We start from the raw sequence: 24,127 nt of genomic DNA, 5'->3' as shown, positions 1-24,127 counted from the left end.
ATATCATTATACAATCATCTTCAAGAAACATGGCTACTGGAACACAGCCCTACGTTTTTAGGCAGTTCCTTTCAGTCTCTCCATTACATCTTAACTAACAAGGTGATATCTGTTTAATGCATAAGAATAACCTCCAGGATAACCTCTTGACTCTGGAATCTCTCAGCCATTGACACTTTATTTTGTCTCATTTCTCTCTTCCAAGAAGATTTTCTCAATCCCTTGATGCTGAGTCCCAGCTCATTCTAGGATTTCTGTCCCACGTTGCCAAGAAAGTCCACCTCCTCCCCCCTCGGGAGTCATGTCCCATGTAGGAAGGGGGAAGGCGGTGAGTTTGCTTGTTGTGTTGGCTGGGGGAGAGAGAGACCACATCTGAGCAATGAAAGAGGTTCTCTTGGAGGGTGACTCTAAGGCCTAATTTTAGGTAGGCTCACCCTATCCTTTGTGGGGTTAGGTTTCATATGAACAAACCCCAAGACTGGGGGCTTAGCCTATTGCTTTGGTTTTTCCCACTGCTTGTGAGAATAGCAAGAATTCTCCACTTGGGAAAGTTGAATTTTCCCCCTTTCTCACTGGAATGGTGATGTTTGGTTAATAAATCTTGGTGTTCTTGCCTTGGCTTGTATTGAAATGATTGATGTTTTGAAATTTGCTGATAGACTTAACAATTTTTGTTGTTGTTGGAAGATGCCTCTTACAACATCCAGGTTTATGCTATTTCTCTAGGTTGCTTCTCCCATGTATCAGTGTCTGTGTACTGGTTTTTGTTGATTCACGTAGGGCGTGTGTAAAAGAGCACTATGTGCATGATTTTTTGATTCACAGTATGCTAGGTTTTGAGGGAAATGGTAAAAAGTGGTCCCTGACTGAATAAAGATGAGGTATCTTCCCACTCTTTAGATGGAATGTTCTGTAGGACATGTATGTGGGTCCTTGCACCAATGCCGCCTTTGCGATCCGTGTTAAAGATGCCTTATTTTAGAAATTCCTGATATTTGTAAGAATGAGAGGCTACTTGCTTTTGTGTGGTTTTGGGTATCATCTGTCTCCAATTAAGAGTACTTTTTAGTTTGTTTTTGTGTGATTTAAGGAGAAAATACTTTATTGTATGTTATGTGATAGCTATGGATTCCTCTTAAGAATTTACGTTGGTGCAGAATATTATGGTATTTATATTAAAAATTCATGACAAAGTGTTAGTAGGGAAAACTGTGAAGAGGGTATATGAGAACTCTGTTTTCTGCATGATTTGTTTAATGTAAATAAACTTGTGTAAACTTCTCACTGACTGAGAAGTAGAATGGTAAATGATAGCACATAGTTATGAACAAATGTTATACTGCTACAAAAAAGGGCTGAAGTCATGAGGAAAGCAACAATGTAAATGAATGTGTGGGACATTTGATGATGCAAAATAAACCATAAACAAAAGAACAATATATTCTCCTTTAGAAAATGCTTACAAGAAAACAGGGGCCTAGATTGTAAGCTTTTATAGCAGACACATTTAGTCTGGAGTGGTAATTATTATTTCTGGATTTCTAGAGGCTGTTTTATAAATAAATAAATAAGTATAAATATTTAAATGTATATATTTAGAGATAAGAACGAAGCTGGTCAGGTTGGGGTTAAAATAATTCAGAGCACAAGGGTAAGAAAGACAATGTCTATATTTTAGAACCACGCATACTCTTTGAGACCAAAGGAAGAAAGATTTATTTGGTCTGGAACCAAAATTTTCTGTAGCACAAAATCTAATTCAACCTATCTGTATAGTTCGCTTGAACAACTGAAACACAGCCCAGAAATAAGAAAGAGGTCCTTTAATCCTGTCTCGCCTAATGTTTAACGCCTGCATACATCCTAGAATATACTAACAGATAAGCAAAAATTATTGGCAAAGTCCCCTGAAGAATGGGGGAAAATATGGAACTATTAAACCTTACCGTCAGGGAGTCCTCTAATACCGTGTCAAACTTTAGGGACACCCAAATCAATAGGCCATGCCCTTGATCTTGAGGCTTACTCTTGTGAAGCTTATGTAGGTAGTGGAGAAGTTTAGTCTACCCATAGGTATGCCTGAGAGTTACTTCTGGAGGACCTCTTTTGTTGCTCAGATGTGGCCTCACTCTCTCTAAGTTCAACTCTGCAAATGAAATCATTGCGCCCCCTCCCCCCCTGCCCATGTAGGACACGACATATGGGGGTGAGAGTCTCCCTGGCAGCATGGGAGATGACTCCCAGGGATGAGTCTGGCCCTGGTACCATGGTTTATATAATGCCATCCTGACCAAAATGGGGAAAAGAAGTGTAACTAATTAAGTATCAGTGGCAGAGAGAATTCAAATAGAGTCGAGAGGCTACTCTGGAGGTTGCTCTTATGCAAGCTTCAGTTAGACCTTGCTACGTGTCATAACCTGCCAAACCCCAACCAGGACCATTCCAGCCAATCCTAAAGAACACCTAGGCCAATAAATAAGATTCCACAAGGATTCCATGCACTAGTGTAACTTTCGAGGAACCTGTAACCTCCAGATGGGTCCCTGGATCAGATAAGTCCTGTAACCTAGAGGGCCCAGTCTCTCTAGAACATCAGATGGTTTCATCTTTCTACCCCATATTAGTGACAGACACTTCCACCATAAAAAAGTTAGCATGGCTGTAGCCTACAACACCCCTAAAGAGAGGGATGGAAAGATCAAAGGTGATGGTGGAGTTATACAGAGAAGATAGGATTTAACAAATGACTGTGATTGTTGAATCATCAAATCGATAAATCTTTTAGTCTCCAGTATCTTAGAGTAGCTAGAAGTAAAAACCTAAAATTATAGAATTGTAGCCTATGTCAAACTCTGAAATATGTTCTACAACTAATTGTGGGGTGCTGTGCTTTGAAATTTGTTGCTTTTTTTGAATATATGTTATTTTTCACAAAAAAAGAAAGAAAAAAGTCTGTTGTGGTGATAAAAAAAATATTTATTCCTTCTATCTGCCTATATTCTGGAGCAGCTAGAAGGAAAAATATGAGAGGATCATATGGGTAGCCCATGACAAACTCTGGGATCTGTCCTGTAACTTCTTGTTGATCAGTGATTTGAAAACTATTGCTTTTTTATTTTTTTGCTTTCTATATATATTATACTATACAATAAAAAAGTTAAAAAAAAATCATATGCTAGTGTAGGGAAAAGATTATTACTACCTTTTTTCCCCTCAGGTGAGCCCCACCTCTCACCCCTTCAGTAAATTGACTCTGACATTAAAAGTGTAGGACCTTTTTTGTTACCTTCAACTGTAAAATAGGGAAAGTACCTACCTAGTAGGATTGAAAAATACTTGTATAGTGTCAGCCATAGGGTTTTAAGGGTGGATTTGTTCATTCCTTTTTCTATAAGGTTCCTCCCTGTTCTCAAATTTTGTGACTAAGCAGGTGAACTATAAATGCTGTTTAGTTGAGAATCCTTTCTTTTGTTTTTTAAACTAGACCATTCCTCGTTCTTGAATGATACTTTAAAATTATGTTGTACTTTCTCTTCATTGTCCTCAGCAATAATGAAAAGAGGAGAAATTTTTGATAGGGTTAGGTTGTATGGCTATTGATGACGATGTGTCTCCTCAAGGAATGATTACAAAAAATAAATATAAAATAAAAGCATTTTTAAAACAGTCCTGAATCCTTTGCAGGTGCGTGTGTACACACACGCACTTCTGGATCCAGTTCTTCTGAGAGAATAATCAGATACCACCCATCCAGCCACCTTTGATCCTGGGTTTTGTCCTGCTTTGGCTTTCATGACAGTGCTGTGGCTCCCATTGCCTTTGAATAGTCCTTATTCTAGCCACGTCCTTTTTTCAGTGTCTTCTTTAAATTATAGTTTTAAAACTATGGCTTCCTAGAAAATTAAATATTTTGGGGAAGTATTACCCTTTTCAAATTGTGTATCATTTAGGAATTGCCTCTTCTCATCTTCATGGATTCCACCATTATCTGTATGTGTTTAACTTTCAAAATAAGTATCTCTTTCAGGCTTAATGAGCCTCTTTTCTCATGTCATAGTTTGCATATTTTCAATTAATTCTTTCCAGGCCAGGATTAGGAACCCCGTGTGTTCATTCCCTAAACAATGCTTTTCTAACTTATTTCATCATCGACATCCTTCTAGGTCCACACAGGCTTAAAACAGATTTTTATTTTGTCATCTCTCCTATTCTGTTCTTTTACCACGTTTTGCTTGATTCTTTCTGTAATTTAATTTTGCCAGTGTCTGTAGCCACTGACACCATATATAAAGCTTTGATTACCATATTATTAGAATAGACTCATAAATTATTGAAGTAGTAATAAAATCAGAGTCAGGTTAGCCCAAATCTTTATATAGATAAGAAATGAAAACTCAGGTTAAATGACTTGTTTTAGATCACATAGCTGGTGAGTAGCTGGTATTACAACTCTCTGTCCTCAGCATTTAATGCTCCCTTTCCAGTCCAGCGTTCTGTTAAAAAATATGATTTATTTTTAAATTTTAATTTTTTAAATCAAAGTTTTACACATCCATAGTTTAGAGTCAACTAGTTAGTTCTAGGAAGTTGGGTAAGATAAAACAGACTCTAGCCACCCTACCCTGTTTTTCCCCTTTCCTGAAGGCAGCTATAAAATTTTAAATTCTTTTAGTCAGTTTTTTAAAAGTACTTTTACCTCCATAGGTCTGAAGAGCATACTTGTATTATTACATGTTTATTTTTTGTTGTAGGTAATACCCTGTTGTCTAGAAATGCTTGGTCTTGCTAATATTTGAAAGTCAGGGATGCAGATACACATACAGAGAGGCATAGATAGAGTAGAATGAAATTGCCATTCGTTCCCAACTTTGTTCACTTTATAGGGCTTAGAAGAAGTGACACTTAAGAGCTATGAACATACTTGGTGCTCAGAATCTTAATTTCTAAATAATATTCTCCAGTGAAGGGAACCCCAGGCTCCTTGAAGAAATGGCTGATTTGAAAGCTGAATCTGAGCATGTACTAGATGAATCTGAAATGTGTTTTGTGCCAGAAAATAAGGAAGTGCTCAAATAATATCAGAAGAACACCAGAGCCTGCTTGAAAAGGCGTCTAGTGGATAAATTTGGGACAGTTTGACGATGTGAATATCAGAATGGATAATGACATTAATGAATAAAAATAAGAATGTGTGAGTCCATACTTCTAATGAATTAAGAAAGAAAGAATGAGTGGGGAAGAGGGGAAATATCTCACTAAAATTAGAATGTAAAATAATAAATGCAGGAGAAATAGTAGAGCTACCGAAAACCCATCATTTTATAATCATCAGTAACAATTGATTTAAACAAGGATCATCAAGGGATGCTAAAACTATTCGGAGAATGATTTAAGAAGAACATGTTCTCTTTCCCACATATTACTTACTAATTAATTGCTAAGGGAAAAATGGTCATTACATTAGAGAAAATTGGTGGGTATAATCAGGTGATCAAAATCACCACCAATAATCGAGACAAAAATGACATGAATCTGTCTCCTTATATGATGCACTGGGAAAAACAGACTTGGTATGTAGTATTCCTGCCAGAAGTGGATTACCTGAATTTTGATCACAAGTAAATAACTGACAAATACCAATTCAGGGATAGTATACAGACTAGCTGGCCTTTATTCTTCAGAGATGCCACTGTAATGAATAATGAAGAAACACTAAAGATTCAAGGAAATTAAAGAGTTAGGACAGAATATATGATTCTGGATTAAAGGGAAGGAGAATTACCGCAAAAGACTTTATAAGGCAGTTGGCGGAATTGGAATATGAACTGTATAGTCATATTTGACAGTTGTTATATTAAATATTAAATTCCTAATTTTGTTTTGTGCACTGTGCTTGTGTAAGAGGATGTCCTTGTTCTTAGGGACTAGACAGTGAACTAATTAAGGGTTAAGGGACGCAATGTGTATAGTAACTCTAAAATGTTTGGGAAGGGAGGATATATAGGGAGGGAGTGGTGAAGCAAAAGTGGCACAGATTCAATTGGTGAATCTAGGTGAAGACTGGACAGAGGAGTTTGTTTTACTGCTCTTCCATTTGTTCTGCAAGTTTGAGATATTTTTAAATAAAGAACTTTTTTTTGTTGTTAAAATTGGATTAAGATGCAGTTGATTGGAAGTTCTCTTCAAGGTTGGAGCCCACTGGGTGTGTACTTTACAGTAGAATGACTAATTGAACTCTTTGCTTGGGAAGTTCTCAATGTCAGTATTTTCAGGACTTTTTTTGTTTTTGGATTTAAGAGAATGATTTCTTGTTATAATGAACCAGAAATACAAGATTCCACTGAATCTGGGACAACTGACAGAATGTATTGAATGTATTCAAACTTCGTACACCACCACTTCTTCTTTTTTTTTTTTTTTAACTTTTTTATTAATTAAAAAATTAACAAAACATTAAGATATCATTCCATTCTACATATACAATCAGTAATTCTTAATATCATCACATAGTTGCATATCATCATTTCTTAGAACATTTGCATCGATTTAGAAAAAGAAATAAAAAGACAACAGAAAAAGAAATAAACCGATAACAGAGGAAAGAAAAGATTATACGTACCATACCCCTTACCCCTCGCTTTAATTTACCGCTAGCATTTCAAACTAAATTTATTTTAACATTCGTTCCCCCTATTATTTATTTTTATTCCATATGTTCTACTCGTCTGTTGATATAGTAGCTAATAGGAGCATCAGACACAAGGTTTTCACATTCACAGAGTCTCATTGTGAAAGTTATATCATTGTTCAATCATCATCAAGAAACATGGCTACTGGAACACAGCTCTACATTTTCAGGCAGTTCCCTCCAGCCTCTCCACTACATCTTGAACAACAAGGTGATATCTACTTAATGCGTAAGAATAACCTCCAGGATAACCTCTTGACTCTGTTTGAAATCTCTTAGCCATTGACACTTAGTCTCATTTCGCTCTTCCCCCTTTGGTCGAGAAGGTTCTCTCAATCCCTTGATGTTAATTCTCAGCTCATTCTAGGGTTTTTCTCAGTCCTTTGATGCTGAGTCTCAGCTCATTCCAGGATCTCTGTCCCACGTTACCAGGAAGGTCCACACCCCTGGGAGTCATGTCCCACGCAGAGAGGGGGAGGGCACCACCACTTCTTAAGTACATTCGGGGAGCTACGGCTTGACACCTCAGAGCAGGTTTTGACATCGGAGCAACGTCTTGCCCCTAGATAGAGTTCTTGTGGCGTGTCCCCCACGTAGTCCTCCTCTGGGCAAGCCGTGTCCTTTGTTTGCTCTCATGGCCAGGGTCCCTGTGGGTCAGCCTAACCGTGTCTGGTTGTTACTCTTAACCAGATGCTGCTTTAAGCTCTTCTGCTTAAATTTTAAAGCTACCTGGACAGAGTCTGTCTATTCTCCATCTGCTGGGCCAGTCTTCTGTTCCTGGCACTGGCCAGCTGCTGTTGTTGCTGCATCAAAGCCCTAATATACGCTGGCATCGGCTGTTTGTTCTTCAGCATATTAGTAAAGGCCCATTTAGAGACATCTTCGTGGTGCTTTAGCATAACTTTCAGTGCTGATTGTGCAGCCACCTTCAAATACCAAGAATTGAAGGAAACGATGCCAGTACTCCTTCTGGAGCTTCCATCATGGCTGGGCAAGCAGCAGGCTGGGGACTAGCCGAGATGAAGGTGGGGGAGCTTGGATTAACTTGGTAGGCGGTTGATTAGATATGTAAGCATAAGTTGTTAGCTCGTTGTTGTTGTTGGCTGTTTGGTGGGCTAGTCAGTCTGCTTGCCCAACCTGCCTTTTCCTTCCTGGCCTCTGTGCCACCACAGCTGCTACCAGTTCCCACTTGGCATCCAAAACCCAGGCCTTTTTTCGGTCAGATAACTCAGAAGACACTTTGAGTCTTCAGCCTGGGGAGTAAACATCTTACTTGCCAGCTGGAAATTTGGGAATCAGCTGGGGATGACTGGGGTGGGCAGCTGGGTGTGTGTGGGTGGCAGCATTCTTTATGCAGTTCATACGCCCCTCTGTTTTCATTGTAGCATTCCTGTCCACAACTGTGCACTATCCCAGGGCTGAGATCTTCCTTGTTAGCCTCTTGTCGTCTGCTGGGGAAGGGGCAAGAGAAGAGTCTCTTCCTAAGAGGAGTCTTAGGGATTGAAGTGGTTACTAAATTAGCTTTCAACCAGTATTTCTTCTGCTTCTCTCCAGTACCTCTCTAATTTTGTCTTCTTGGCTTGTGAGTTGTGCCTTTAAAAAAATCGAAACCGTCCATTTACTCTAGTTTTAAAGCCATTTTATTCAATATACACTCTTTACCCAGGAATTCCAGTAGTGTACTTGCATAGCATTCCATTCTGTTTTCTATCCTTTGATCTTGTTTCTCATATATGCTATAAAGGCATCAAATTTCTAGTCAGTGATATAGACCAAATCTTTTCCCTAACTAGTCTTAGTGGGGAAAAAAAAACAGTATATGAACAATTAAAAAGAGTGCCTTTATCCTGGGATTGAAAAAGCCTTGACCAAAAGGGGGAAGAACAAAATGAGCAAAATAACGACTCAGTGGCTGAAAGATTTCAAACAGTCTGGAGGTTATCCTGGAGATTGTTCTTAGCATTATGTAGATATACCTTTTTAGTAATTTAGAAATATCAACATAATGATTCAGCAGTCATGCTCATTTGTTAAAATGTGTCTTCTCTATTGTAGCTCTTCCTCCTCCCTTGGTCCTTCTCCCAGTCTTTAGGAGTGGCCAGAGGAGAGTACCTGAAACCGCTGAGCTGTGTTCCACGCTTGATTCTTGAAGATGATTGTCTAAAGATACATTTTTACAATGTGACTGTGATTGTGAAAACCTTGTGTGTGATGTTCCTTTTATCCAGGGTATGAACAGATGAGTAAAAGAATATGGACAAAAAATCAATAATAGGAGGGATAAGGGGTAAAATAAATTGGGTAGACGGAAATACTAGTGGTCAATGAGAGGGTGGTGTAAGGGGTATGGCATGTATGAGTTTTTAAATTCTTTTTTATTTCTCTTTCTGGAGTGGTGCAAATGTTCTAAAAAATGATCATGGTGATGAATATACAACTATGTGATGGTATTGGAGCCACTGATTGTACTATGGAATGTATGTGTGTGAAGGTTTTTCAATGAAAATATATTTTTTAAAAAATTAAAAAAATATATAAAAGAGCCCCTTTATCTGAAAAGTGGATTATTTTGTAGCATATTTATTAAAACATAGATAAGCACCTGTATTTATAATACTGTGAGCAGGCTTGATAGTTCTCTTTCCTTTGGCTTTACTGGATGTGAATGAGTAACACTGAGGAAGGTAGTTAAAGCTGCCAGGCAGGAGCCTGTTATTGACCAACCCGGAAGTGGAAGAAGTAGGTGGTTGTGGCTGGTGTTGTAAATGATTGTAGGTTGGCTTTGAGAGTCCTGGAACCATTCAGTTTGTGTGTATGTGTGTGTGTGTTAATATATGTACAACAGAAGTTTACCATTTTAACCACTTTCTAATATACAGTGAATTGATATTAATTATGTTCACAATGTGTGCTGCCATCACCACCATCTTTTTAAAAAATACCTTTTATTGTGAAATACACCATATATAGAAAAAAAGTATTCAAAGTACATTGTAACATGTAGATATAGAACAGATTTCAGAGTTTGTTTTGAGTTACTGTTCCACAATTTTAGGTTTTTTTCTTTTTAACTGCTCTAAGACACTGGAGAGTAAAAGAAATATCAATGTAATAATTCAGCAGTCATGCTCATTTGTTAAAATCTATCTTCTCTATTGTAACTCTTCCTCAACCCTGATCCTTCTCCCAATCTTTAGGGGTATTTGGGCTCTGCCCATTCTAACTCTTTTTTCATATTGGAAAAGGGTGCCAATAATATGGAATGGGGAGTGGGACTAGTTGATGTTCTTGCAGAGGCTGGCCCCTGTGGGTTTCAGGACTTACCTGGCCTAGGAACCCATTTGGAGGTTTTGGGTTTCTGGAAAGTAATCTTAGTGTGTGAAACATGCAGGATCTCAGATGGCACCCTAGGTATTCTTTAGGGTTAACAGGAATGGTTTTAGGTGGGGGTTGGCAAACCACAGTAGTTAGCAATATGTAGGTGAAGCTTGCGTAAGAATAGCCTTTCAGTTCCATTTGAACTGTCTTAGCCACTGATACCTTATTTTGTTAATTTTTTTCCTCTCCATTTGATCAGAAAGACATTGTCCATCCCACGGTGCCAGGGCCAGGCTCATCCCTGGGAGTAATAGTCCCATTGCCAGGGAGAATTTTACCCCTAGATATTATGTCCCACATTGGTGGGGAAGGTAATGATTTTACTTGCAGAGTTGGGCTTAGAGAGAGAGAGAGAGAGAGAGAAGCCATACCTGAGCAACAAAAGAGGTTTTCTGAAAGTAACTCTTAAGCATAACTATAGATAGGCTTAGGTTCTTTGCTACAGAGATAAGCTTCACAAGAGCAAGCCTCAAGGTCAAGGGTTTGGCCTCCTCTCTTAGGAGTCCCTAATATTTGAGGTAGTATCAGGGTTTCCCCAGTGGTAAAGTTTCCATGTTTTTTTCTCCTGTCCCTCAAGGGATTTTGCCATTGCTTTTAAATTATCTGCCCAACATATTCTGGGATGTATCTAGGTATTATCTTCAGCTAGAAAGAATTACAAACCCTTATTTCCATTCTCATCACCACCATCTTTTTAAACTTTTCCATTACCCCAAACAAACTGTGTACCCATTAAGAATTAACTCCCTATCTGTTAATTCCTTCCCTGACCACTCTCTTATAACCTGTAATCTACTTTCTGTCTTTATGAATTTGCATGTCCTAAATATTTCATGTATGTGAAATCATAGAATATTTGTCCTTTTGTGTCTGGCTTACTGCTGAAGTTGGTGTCTTCAAGGTTCATCCATGTTGCAATTATTTTAATGTAAATGCCAGATTTTGAATGTATGGATATCATGGCAAGTTGATTTTGTCTGGGACTCCAGCCCATAAAGAATGACAGTCTTGAGGCTAAACTTTCCTGTGACATCTGGTAATACAGTTTTTTGTTTGTCTGTTTGTTTTGGCAATACAGTTTTTGAACCAGCATGTTAAGCTTTTCATGTGAAGAACTGGTAGTTGCAGTTCATGGATGTGATTTCATCTTGTGATTTTAAGCATGCATTTAGAAGATCAACTATACTTTTTCAAGTATATGTTGAAAAGCACTTAGCTGGTAAAATGTTTTTTTTGAGAATTAAATAGTGTCCTTTCATTTTCACCTAGCTTTGCTGTTGATTCATTTTGTTTATTTTAACAAGCTGTTAGCATTGTTTCTATTTATAGTTATTTTATTGGAGGGAAAATGTTGAGTTGAAGTCACAAAGTAGCATGAATTTTTTGGAAAAATGGCATAGATGAACAACAGTTGTTTTGAGATGCCTTGTGGTCTGTGTTCTTACAGTATTTTTAATTGGCATGATGTCCACAATTTGAATCTTTTTTTTCCCTAGTGTTAAGTTTAAATGAAGGACTTTGTAGGACAATCTTTAATCCTTTCATGTGAATTGTTTGTTTAATTAATGTTGGAGACTGAATTTGGTTATAGCTAGTACTTCAATGACCTTAATGTTTGTCTCACAGATTCTAGTAATAGTTATGATTGTTTAGAGGTATTTATTACTTGGGCTACATGAGGGGCATTTAGAGGAAAATATTTTTTATTTTGTTTTTAGTACTTTAAAGTATGGTGCTGTTCTAGTTTACTAGCTGCTATGAATGCAATATACCAGAAAAGGAATGGCTTTTTAAAAGAGGAATTTAATAAGTTGCTAGTTTACAGTTCTAAGGAGAAGAAAATTTTCCAATTAAAGCAAGTGTATAGAAATGTCCAATCAAAGGCATCCAGAGGAAGATACCTTGGTTCAGGAAGGCTGATGACGTTCAGGATTTCTCTCTCAAGTAAGAAGGCTTGTGGCGAACGTAGTCAGCCAGAAGGGCACATGGAGAACACGGCATCATCTGCTAGCTTTCCCTCCTGGCTTGCTGTTTCATGAACCTCCCTGGGATGCGTTTTCCTTCTTCATCCAAAGTTTGTTGACTGGTAGACTGCTTTTCATGGCTATGTCATTCTCTGCTCTCTCAGAGATTTCCCGTTTTCTAAAATGTTTCCTCCTTTCTAGGACTCCAGTAAACCAATCAAGACTCACCCAAATGGGTGGAGACACATCTCCCCTAATCCAGTTTATAAACCACTCTTTTATTTTATTTTTTATTTATTAAAAAAATTAACAAACAAAAATATTAACATATCATTCCATTCTACATATATAATCAGTAATTCTTAATATCATCACATAGTTGCCTATTCATCATTTCTTAGAACATTTGAGCCGCTTTAGAAAAAGAAATAAAAAGACAACAGAAAAATAAAACGATAACAGAAAAAAAAAGATTATAGATACCATACCCCTTACCCCTCGCTTTCATTTATCACTAGCATTTCAAACTAAATTTATTTTAGCCTTTGTTCCCCCTATTATTTATTTTTATTCCGTATATTCTACTCCTCTGTTGACAAGGTAGATAAAAGGAGCATCCGACACAAGGTTTTCACAGTCACAGAGTCACATTGTGAAAGCTATATCATTGTTCAATCATCATCAAGAAACATGGCTACTGGAACACAGCTCTACATTTTCAGGCAATTCCCTTCAGCCTCTCCACTACATCTTGAACAACAAGGTGATATCTACTTAATGAGTAAGAATAACCTCCAGGATAACCTCTCGACTTTGTTTGGAATCTCTCAGCCATTGACACAGTCTCATTTCACTCTTCTCCCTTTTGATCGAGAAGGTTCTCTCAATCCCTTGCTGTTAATTCTCAGCTCGTTCTAGGGCTTTTCTCAATCCCTTGATGCTGAGTCTCAGCTCATTCCAGGATCTATGTCCCACGCAGAGAGTAGAGGGTGGTGAGACTGCTCATCGTGTTGGCTGGAGAGAGAGGCCACATCCGAGCAACAAAAGAGGCTCTCTTCGGGGTGACTCTTAGGCCTAGATTTTAAGTAGACTTGACCTATCCTTTGTGGGGTTAAGTTTCATATGAACAAACCCCAAGACTGGGGCTCAGCCTATAGCTTTGGTTGTCTACACTGCTTGTGAGAATATCAAGAATTCAACTTGGGGAAGTTGAATTTCTCCCCGTTCTCACCATTCCCCGAAGGGGGCATTGCAAATACTTTTCCACTCACTGATCGAATCACTCTGGAGTTCATCGGGGCATCACTCTGGACAAACCAATAAAATCTCACGTCCTACCTGAGATTCCAAGTACTTATGGTGTTCAGTCAAACTGTCTGCATAAGTTATATTAGGAAATGCACTAATCAAAATATAAATTTTGTAACAAACATTTTTTGCTTTAGTCTCACACAAGGTGACATTTTAAAATATTAATTACCATCTATTTTCAGCACTCTGAAATAATGATATTCCTTTGTTCTTCCTCATGCAAAAACCTTTTTAAAATTTGTACATTGGATTTCCGGAGAAGATGGCAGCTTAGTAAGACGCGCGGATCTTAGTTTCTTCTCCAGGACAGCTACTAGGGGAGTAGAAATGATACAGAACAGAGCCCAAAGCCACAACAGAGATAAAAAAGACAGCGTACCCCATCCTGGAACAGCTGGCTGGCTGAGAGAAGCCGCTTGGGTGAGATCGCCGAGGCGCGCGGGTGGCGCTCCCTTCCCCCTTCCCGGGCCGGAGTAACTCCCTTCCCCCTTCCCGGGCCGGCTGGGAGAATTGGAGAGGTGGTCCTGTGAAACCGCGGCGGCTGGTGGCCACACCATGCGCGGCCCCCCGGACCAACTGAGAGAATTGGATCGGAAATCCCCAGGCCGGGGAGAACGGTGACGGGCGGGGTAGGCCCCTTCCAAACCCGTGACTCCCCGGGAACGTGCACTCTCCCGGGCGGGCCGCTGCCGCTGGCGCCCTCCCGCCACGCTTGTCGCCCGGGCTGACTAGGAAATTCGGACGGGCGCTTTCCCGGGCTGCGGCGGCCAGCAACCCTCCCTGTGTTCGGTCCCCGGGCCGGCTAGAACTCTTCCAAGCCGCTTCGGCTAGCGAACCTCCCGGACAGCGAGAGTTTTCCAAAGTTAAAGGTCCCACAGCACCTTTTACTGGTGGGACCCGCAGACAAACGTGTGCCACGAGCGCCACCTACTGGGCAGGATAAGAAAAACAGACCCAGAGATTTCACAGAAAAATCTCTCAACCTGTTGGGTCCAACACCCAGGGAAATCTGACTAAATGCCCAGACGCCAGCAGAAGGTAATGGATCACGCTCAGAAAATTCAGAATATAGCCCAGTCAAAGGAACAAACCAATAGTTCAAATGAGATACAGGAGCTGAGACAACTAATGCTGAATATACGACAGAAATGGAAAACCTCTTCAAAAACGAAATCGATAAATTGAGGGAGGACATGAAGAAGACATGGGCTGAACAAAAAGAAGAAATAGAAAAACTGAAAAAACAAATCACAGAACTTATGGAAGTGAAGGATAAAGTAGAAAAGACGGAAAAAACAATGGATACCTACAATGATAGATTTAAAGAGACAGAAGATAGAATTAGTGATTTGGAGGATGGAACATCTGAATCCCAAAAAGAAACAGAAACTATCGGGAAAAGAATGGAAAAATTTGAACAGGGTATCAGGGAACTCAAGGACAATATGAACCGCACAAATATACGTGTTGTGGGTGTCCCAGAAGGAGAAGAGAAGGGAAAAGGAGGAGAAAAACTAATGGAAGAAATTTTCACTGAAAATTTCCCAACTCTTATGAAAGACCTAAAATTACAGATCCAAGAAGTGCAGCGCACCCCAAAGAGATTAGACCCAAATAGGCGTTCTCCAAGACACTTACTAGTTAGAATGTCAGAGGTCAAAGAGAAAGAGAGGATCTTGAAAGCAGCAAGAGAAAAACAATCCATCACATACAAGGGAAACCCAATAAGACTATGTGTAGATTTCTCAGCAGAAACCATGGAAGCTAGAAGACAGTGGGATGATATATTTAAATTACTAAAAGAGAAAAACTGCCAACCAAGACTCCTATATCCAGCAAAATCGTCCTTCAAAAATGAGGGAGAAATTAAAACATTCTAAGACAAAAAGTCACTGAGAGAATTTGTGACGAAGAGACCAGCTCTGCAAGAAATACTAAAGGGAGCACTAGAGTCAGAACCGAAAAGACAGAAGAGAGAGGTATGGAGAAGAGTGTAGAAAGAAGGAAAGTCAGATATGATATATATAATACAAAAGGCAAAATGGTAGAGGAAAATATTATCCAAACAATAATAACACTAAATGTTAATGGACTGAATTCCCCAATCAAAAGACATAGAATGGCAGAATGGATTAAAAAACAGGATCCTTCTATATGCTGTCTACAGGAAACACATCTTAGACCCAAAGATAAACATAGGTTGAAAGTGAAAGGTTGGGAAAAGATATTTCATGCAAATAACAACCAGAAAATAGCAGGAGTGGCTATACTAATATCCAACAAGTTAGACTTCAAATGTAAAACAGTTAAAAGAGACAAAGAAGGACACTATATACTAATAAAAGGAACAATTAAACAGGAAGACATAACAATCATAAATATTTATGCACCGAACCAGAATGTCCCAAAGTACGTGAGGAATACACTGCAAACACTGAAAAAGGAAATAGACACAAATACCATAATAGTTGGAGACTTCAATTCCCCACTCCCATCAATGGACAGAACATCTAGACAGAGGATCAATAAAGAAATAGAGAATCTGAATATTACTATAAATGAGCTAGACTTAACAGACATTTATAGGACATTACATCCCACAACAGCAGGATACACCTTTTTCTCAAGTGCGCATGGATCATTGTCAAAGATAGACCACATGCTGGGTCACAAAGCAAGTCTTAACAAATTTAAAAAGATTGAAATCATACACAACACTTTCTCGGATCATAAAGGAATGAAGTTGGAAATCAATAATAGGCGGAATGCCAGAAAATTCACAAATACGTGGAGGCTCAACAACACACTCTTAAACAACGAGTGGGTCAAAGAAGAAATTGCAAGAGAAATTAGTAAATACCTCGAGGCAAATGAAAGTGAAAACACAACATATCAAAACTTATGGGATGCAGCAAAGGCAGTGCTAAGAGGGAAATTTATTGCCCTAAATGCCTATATCAGAAAAGAAGAAAAGGCAAAAATGCAGGAATTAACTGTTCACTTGGAAGAACTGGAGAAAGAACAGCAAATTAATCCCAAAGCAAGCAAAAGGAGAGAAATAACAAAGATCAGAGCAGAAATAAATGAAATTGAAAACATGAAAACAATAGAGAAAATCAATAAGACTAGAAGTTGGTTCTATGAGAAAATCAATAAGATTGATGGGCCCTTATCAAGATTGACAAAAAGAAGAAGAGAGAGGATGCAAATAAATAAGATCAGAAATGGAAGAGGAGACATAACTACTGACCTCACAGAAATAAAGGAGGTAATAACAGGATACTATGAACAACTTTACGCTAATAAATACAACAATTTAGATGAAATGGACGGGTTCCTGGAAAGACATGAACAACCAACTTTGACTCAAGAAGACATAGATGACCTCAACAAACCAATCACAAGTAAAGAAATTGAATTAGTCATTCAAAAGCTTCCTAAAAAGAAAAGTCCAGGACCAGATGGCTTCACATGTGAATTCTACCAAATGTTCCAGAAAGAATTAGTACCAATTCTCCTCAAACTCTTCAAAAAAATCGAAGTGGAGGGAAAACTGCCTAATTCATTCTATGAAGCCAACATCACCCTCATACCAAAACCAGGCAAAGATATTACAAAAAAAGAAAACTACAGACCAATCTCTCTAATGAATATAGATGCAAAAATCCTCAATAAAATTCTAGCAAATCGTATCCAACAACACATTAAAAGAATTATACACCATGACCAAGTAGGATTCATCCCAGGTATGCAAGGATGGTTCAACATAAGAAAATCAGTTAATGTAATCCACCATATCAGCAAATCAAAGCAGAAAAATCACATGATCATCTCAATTGATGCAGAGAAGGCATTTGACAAGATTCAACATCCTTTCCTGTTGAAAACACTTCAAAAGATAGGAATACAAGGGAACTTCCTTAAAATGATACAGGGAATATATGAAAAACCCACAGCTAATATCATCCTCAATGGGGAAAAATTGAAAACTTTCCCCCTAAGATCAGGAACAAGACAAGGATGTCCACTATCACCACTATTATTCAACATTGTGTTGGAGGTTCTAACCAGAGCAATTAGACAAGAAAAAGAAATACAAGGCATCAAAATTGGAAAGGAAGAAGTAAAACTATCACTGTTTGCAGACGATATGATACTATACATCGAAAACCCGGAAAAATCCACAACGAAACTACTAGAGCTAATAAAGGAGTACAGCAAAGTAGCAGGTTACAAGATCAACATTCAAAAAATCTGTAGCATTTCTATACACTAGTAATGAACAAGCTGAGGGGGAAATCAAGAAACGAATCCCATTTACAATTGCAACTAAAAGAATAAAATACCTAGGAATAAATTTAACTAAAGAGACAAAAAACCTATATAAAGAAAACTACAAAAAACTGCTAAAAGAAATCACAGAAGACCTAAATAGATGGAAGGGCATACCGTGTTCATGGATTGGAAGACTAAATATAGTTAAGATGTCAATCCTACCTAAATTGATTTACAGATTCAATGCAATACCAATCAAAATCCCAACAACTTATTTTTCAGAAATAGAAAAACCAATAAGCAAATTTATCTGGAAGGGCAGGATGCCCCGAATTGCTAAAAACATCTTGAGGAAAAAAAACGAAGCTGGAGGTCTAGCGATGCCGGACTTTAAGGCATATTATGAAGCCACAGTGGTCAAAACAGCATGGTATTGGCATAAAGATAGATATATCGACCAATGGAATCGAATAGAGTGCTCAGATATAGACCCTCATCTATGGACATTTGATCTTTGATAAGGCAGTCAAGCCAACTCACCTGGGACAGAACAGTCTCTTCAATAAATGGTGCCTAGAGAACTGGATATCCATATGCAAAAGAATGAAAGAAGACCCATCTCTCACACCCTATACAAAAGTTAACTCAAAATGGATCAAAGATCTAAACATTAGGTCTAAGACCATAAAACAGTTAGAGGAAAATGTTGGGAGATATCTTATGGATCTTACAACTGGAGGAGGTTTTATGGACCTTAAACCTAAAGCAAGAACACTGAAGAAGGAAATAAATAAATGGGAGCTCCTCAAAATTAAACACTTTTGTGCATCAAAGAACTTCATCAAGAAAGTAGAAAGACAGCCTACACAATGGGAGACAATATTTGGAAATGATATATCAGATAAAGTTCTAGTATCCAGAATTTATAAAGTGATTGTTCATCTCAACAACAAAAAGACAGCCAACCCAATTACAAAATGGGAAAAAGACTTGAACAGACACCTATCAGAAGAGGAAATACAAATGGCCAAAAGGCACATGAAGAGATGCTCAATGTCCCTGGCCATTAGAGAAATGCAAATCAAAACCACAATGAGATATCATCTCACACCCACCAGAATGGCCATTATCAACAAAACAGAAAATGACAAGTGCTGGAGAGGATGAGGAGAAAGAGACACACTTATCCACTGTTGGTGGGAATGTCAAAAGGTGCAACCACTGTGGAAGGCAGTTTGGCGGTTCCTCAAAAAGCTGAATATAGAATTGCCATACGTCCCAGCAATGGTATTGCTGGGAATCTACTCAAAGGACTTAAGGGCAAAGACACAAACGGACATTTGCACACCAATGTTTATAGCAGCGTTATTTACAATTGCAAAGAGATGGAAACAGCCGAAATCTCCATCAACAGAAGAGTGGCTAAACAAACTGTGGTATGTACATACGATGGAATACTATGCAGCTTTAAGACAGGATAAACTTATGAAGCATGTAATAACATGGATGGACCTAGAGAACATTATGCTGAGTGAGTCTAGCCAAAAACTAAAGGACAAATACTGTATGGTCCCACTGATGTGAACAGACATTTGAGAATAAATTTGGAATATGTCATTGGTAACAGAGTCCAGCAGGAGGTAGAAACAGGGTAAGATAATGGGCAGTTGGAGTTGAAGGGATACAGACTGTGCAACAGGACTAGATACAAAAACTCAAAAATGGACAGCACAATAATACCTAATTGTAAAGTAATCATGTTAAAACACTGAATGAAGCTGCATCTGAGCTATAGGTTTTTTTTTTTTACTATCATTATTACTTTTATTTTTTTTCTCTATATTAACATTCTATATCTTTTTCGGTTATGTTGCTAGTTCTTCTAAACCGATGCAAATGTACTAAGAATTGATGATCATGCATCTATGTGATGATGTTAAGAATTACTGATTGCATATGTAGAATGGTATGATTTCTAAATGTTGGGTTAATTTTTTTTCCTTTAATTAAAAAAAAAAAAAGAGAGAGAAGGGGTAATTGGAGCTGAAGGGATACAGACTGTACAACGGGACTGGATATAAAAACTCAGAAATGGACAGCACAATACTACCCAATTGTAATGTAATTATGTTAAAACACTGAATGAAGCTGCATGTGAGGTATAGGGTTTTTTTTTTTCTTTCTATTAATGTTTTAATTCTTATTCTGTTGTCTTTTTATTTCTTTTTCTAAATCGATGCAAATGTACTAAGAAATGATGAATATGCCACTATGTGATGATATTAAGAATTACTGATTGTACATGTAGAATGGAATGATTTCTAATTGTTTTGTTAATTCTTTTTTTAATTAATAAAAAAACTATAAAAAAATAGGAAAGAAAAAAAAATTTGTACATTGTACATTTCACTATTACTATACATTCTAGACATTCCTGGATTATACCATCTCAATCTTTAACATCTGTCTTTCTTTTTCATTTCATTTATGTCCCCAACCCTCCCCCCTCTATCATTTTCACATTCAGCTTCATTCAGTGTTTTAACATAATTATATTACAGTTAGGTAGTATTGTGCTGTCCATTTCTGAGTTTCTGTATCCAGTCCTGTTGCACAGTCTGTATCCCTTCAGCTCCAGTTACCCAATATCTTTCCCTATTTCTATCTCCTGATGGTCTCTGTTATCAATGAAATATTCCAAGTTTATTCAGTAATGTCAGTTCATGTCAGTGAGCCCATAAATCATTTGTCCTTTAGTTTTTGGCTAGTCTCACTATTAGCATAATGTTCTCAAGGTCCATCCGTGTTGTTACATACTTTGTAAGTTTATTCTGTCTTAAAGCTGCATGATATTCCATCATATGTATATACCACGGTTTGTTTAGCCACTCGTCTGTTGATGGACATTTTGGCTGTTTCCATCTCTTTGCTATTGTAAATAATGCTGCTATAAACATTGGTGTGCAAGTGTCCATTTGTGTCTTTGCCCTTAAGTCCTCTGAGTAGATATGTAGCAGTGGTATTGCTGGGTCATATGGCAATTCTATATTCAGCTTTTTGAGGAACCGCCAAACTGCCTTCCACAGCGGTTGCACCATTTGACATTCCCACCAACAGTGAATAAATATGCCTCTTTCTCCACATCCTCTCCAGCACTTGTCATTTTCTGTTTTGTTGATAATGGCCATTCTGGTGGGTGTGATACGACATCTCATTGTGGTTTTGATTTGCATTTCTCTAATGGCCAGGGGCGTTGAGCATCTCTTCATGTGCCTTTTGGCCATTTGTATTTCCTCTTCTGAGAAGTATCTGTTGACGCTTGAAATCGAATAGAGTGTTCAGATATAGACCCTCACATCTGTGGACATTTGATCTTTGATAAGGCAGTCAGGCCAACTCACCTGGGACAGAACAGTCTCTTCAATAAATGTTGCCTAGAGAACTGAATATCCATATGCAAAAGAATGAAAGAGGACCCGTATCTCACACCCTATTCAAAAGTTAACTCAAAATGGATCAAAGATCTAAACATTAGGTCTAAGACCATAAAACAGTTAGAGGAAAATGCAGGGAAATATCTTATCAATCTTATAATTGAAGGCAGTTTTATAGACCTTACACCCAAAGCAAGAGCACTGAAGAAAGAAATGCAAACTCCTCAACATTAAACACTTTTGTGTATCAAAGAACTTCATCAAGAAAGTAAAAAGACAGCCTACACAATGGGTGAAAAGCCTACACTTTTCTTTTTGGGAAGCTTTTTAATGACTGATTCAATTTCTTTACTTGTGATTGGTTTGTTGAGGCCATCTATTTCTTCTTGAGTCAAAGTTGGTTCTTCATGCCTTTCTAGGAAGTTGTCCATTTCATCTACATTGTTGTATTTATTAGCATAAAGTTGTTCATAGTAACCTGTTATTACCTCCTTAATTTCTGAGGGGTCAGTGGTTATGTCTCCTCTTCCATTTCTAATCTTATTTATTTGCATCCTCTCTCTTCTTTTTGTCAATCTTGCTAAGGGCCCATCAATCTTAATTGATTTTATCATAGAAACAGCTTCTGGTTTTATTGATTTTCTCAATTGTTTTCAGTATTCTCAATTTCATTTATTTCTGCTCTAATCTTTCTTATTTCTTTCCTTTTGCTTGCTTTGGGGTTAGTTTGCTGTTCTTTCTCCAGTTCTTCCAAGTGGACAGTTAATTCCTGAATTTTTGCCCTTTCTTCTTTTTTGATACAGGCATTTAGGGCAATTAATTTCCCTCTTAGCACTGCCTTTGCTGCATCCCATATGTTTTGATATGTTGTGTTTTCATTTTCATTTGCCTCAAGATATTTACTGATATCTCTTGTAATTTCTTCCTTGGCCCACTGGTTGTTTAAGAGTGTGTTGTTGAGCCTCCACGTATTTGTGAATTTTCTGGCTCTCTGCCTATTATTGATTTCCAACTTCATTCCTTTATGATCTGAGAAAGTGTTTTGTATGATTTCAATCTTTTTAAATTTGTTGAGACTTGCTTTGTGACCCAGCATGTGGTCTATCTTTGAGAATGATCCATGAGCACTTGAGAAAAAGGTGTATCCTGCTGTTGTGGGGTGTAATGTCCTATAAATGTCTGTTAAGTCTAGTTCATTTATTGTAATATTCAAATTCTCTGTTTCTTTATTGATCCTCTGTCTAGATGTTCTGTCCATTGGTGAGAGTGGGAAATTGAAGTCTCCAGTTATTTGGTAGATGTGTCTATTTCCCTTTTCAGTGTTTGCCTCATATATTTTGAGGCATTCTGATTCGGTGCATAAATATTTATGATTGTTATGTCTTCATTTGAATTGTTCCTTTTATTAGTACATAGTATCCTTCTTTGTCTCTTTTAACTGTTTTACATTTGAAGTCTAATTTGTTGGATATTAGTATAGCTAATCCTGCTCTTTTCTGGTTGTTATTTGCATGAAATATCTTTTCCCAACCTTTCACTTTCAACCTATGTTTATCTTTGGGTCTAAGATGTGTTTCCTGTAGACGGCATATAGAAGGATCCTGTTTTTTAATCCATTCTGCCAGTCTATGTCTTTTGATTGGGGAGGTCAATCCATTAACATTTAGTGTTATTACTGTATGGGTAGTACTTTCTTTTTCCGTTTTGCCTTTTGGATTTTATATGTAATATCTAATTTTCCTTCTTTCTACACTCTCCTCCACACCTTTTTCTTTTGTGTTTTTGTACCTGTGTCTTGTGCTCCCTTTAGTATTTCTTGCAGAGCGGGTCTCTTGGTCACAAATTCTCTCAGTGACTTTTTGTCTGAAAATGTTTTAATTTCTCCCTCATTTTTGAAGGACAATTTTGCTGGATATAGAATTCTTGGTTGGCAGTTTTTCTCTTTTAGTAATTTAAAAATATCATCCCACTGTCTACTTGCTTCTATGGTTTCTGCTGAAAAATCTACACATAGTCTTATTGGGTTTCCCTTTTATGTGATGGATTGCTTTCCTCTTGCTGCTTTCAAGATCCTCTCTTTCTCATTGACCTCTGACATTCTGACTAGTAAGTGTCTGGAGAACGTCTATTTGGATATATTCTCTCTGGGGTACGCTGCACTTCTTGGATCTGTAATTTTAGGTCTTTCATAAGAGTTGGGAAATTCTCAGTGATAATTTCTTCCATTAGTTTTTCTCCTCCTTTGCCCTTCTCTTCTCCTGGGACACCTACAACATGTATATTTGTGCACTTCATATTATCATTCAATTCCCTGAGTCCCTGCTCATATTTTTCCATTTTTTTCCCTATAGTTTCTGTTTCTTGTCGGATTTCAGATGTTCTGTCTTCCAATTCACTAATCCTATCCTCTGTCTCTCGAAATCTACCATTGTAGGTTTCCCTTTTTTTTTTCATCTCTTCTACTGTACCTCTCATTCCCGTAAGTTCTGTGATTTGTTTTTTCAGACTTTCCATTTCTTCTTATTGTTCATTCCTTTCCTTCTTCGTATCCTCCCTCAATTCATTGATTTGGTTTTTAATGAGGTTTTCCATGCCTGTTCGTATATCCTGAATTAGTTGTTTCAGCTCCTGTATCTCATTTGAACTATTGGTTTATTCCTTTGACTGGGCCATATCTTCAGTTTTCCTGGTGTGATTTTTTATTTTTTGCTGGCGTCTAGACATTTAATTACCTTAATTAGTTTATTCCGGAGATTGATTTCACTTCTCTTACCTAGGGTTTTTTAACTAGATGAATTTGTTGTCTATCTGTTCTTTGACCTTCAGTTCAGCTTTTTCTGGACCTCTAGCTTAGGTTTTGTTTAACAGAGGATAATTTTTCAGTTCTTGTTTTCTTGTTTCTTGCCCTGCTTGTATGGTGCCTTTCCCCTCCCCTCCCTACTACCCCCCCCCCCCACCCCTCGAGGGTCTATGTAGGTATTATAGACTCCAGCCAAGGTTTCGTGGACTAAACTGGCCTCCTATCAGAGGGAAGGAGTCACCTGCATCAGTTTTCCCTGAAGGTGAGATCCAGCAGG

The 24,127-nt window shown here is 37.9% G+C and overlaps 1 protein-coding gene and 1 pseudogene across 8 annotated transcripts in view; one reads left to right on the top strand and one right to left on the bottom strand.

Annotated features, from left to right (window-relative positions):
* The window catches only part of PPP6R3 (protein phosphatase 6 regulatory subunit 3), a 201,272-nt gene that overhangs the window by 55,349 nt on the left and 121,796 nt on the right, over window positions 1-24,127 (top strand). The window lies entirely within an intron of this gene.
* LOC143646500 (chromatin target of PRMT1 protein pseudogene) lies at window positions 7,414-7,587 on the bottom strand (annotated as a pseudogene).

The sequence above is a fragment of the Tamandua tetradactyla genome, chromosome 9 (assembly GCF_023851605.1).
Source record: "Tamandua tetradactyla isolate mTamTet1 chromosome 9, mTamTet1.pri, whole genome shotgun sequence".
Classification (NCBI taxonomy): Eukaryota; Metazoa; Chordata; class Mammalia; order Pilosa; family Myrmecophagidae; genus Tamandua; species Tamandua tetradactyla.
Note: the sequence above shows the minus strand (reverse complement) of the source record. Positions and strands in the feature narration are given on the sequence as shown.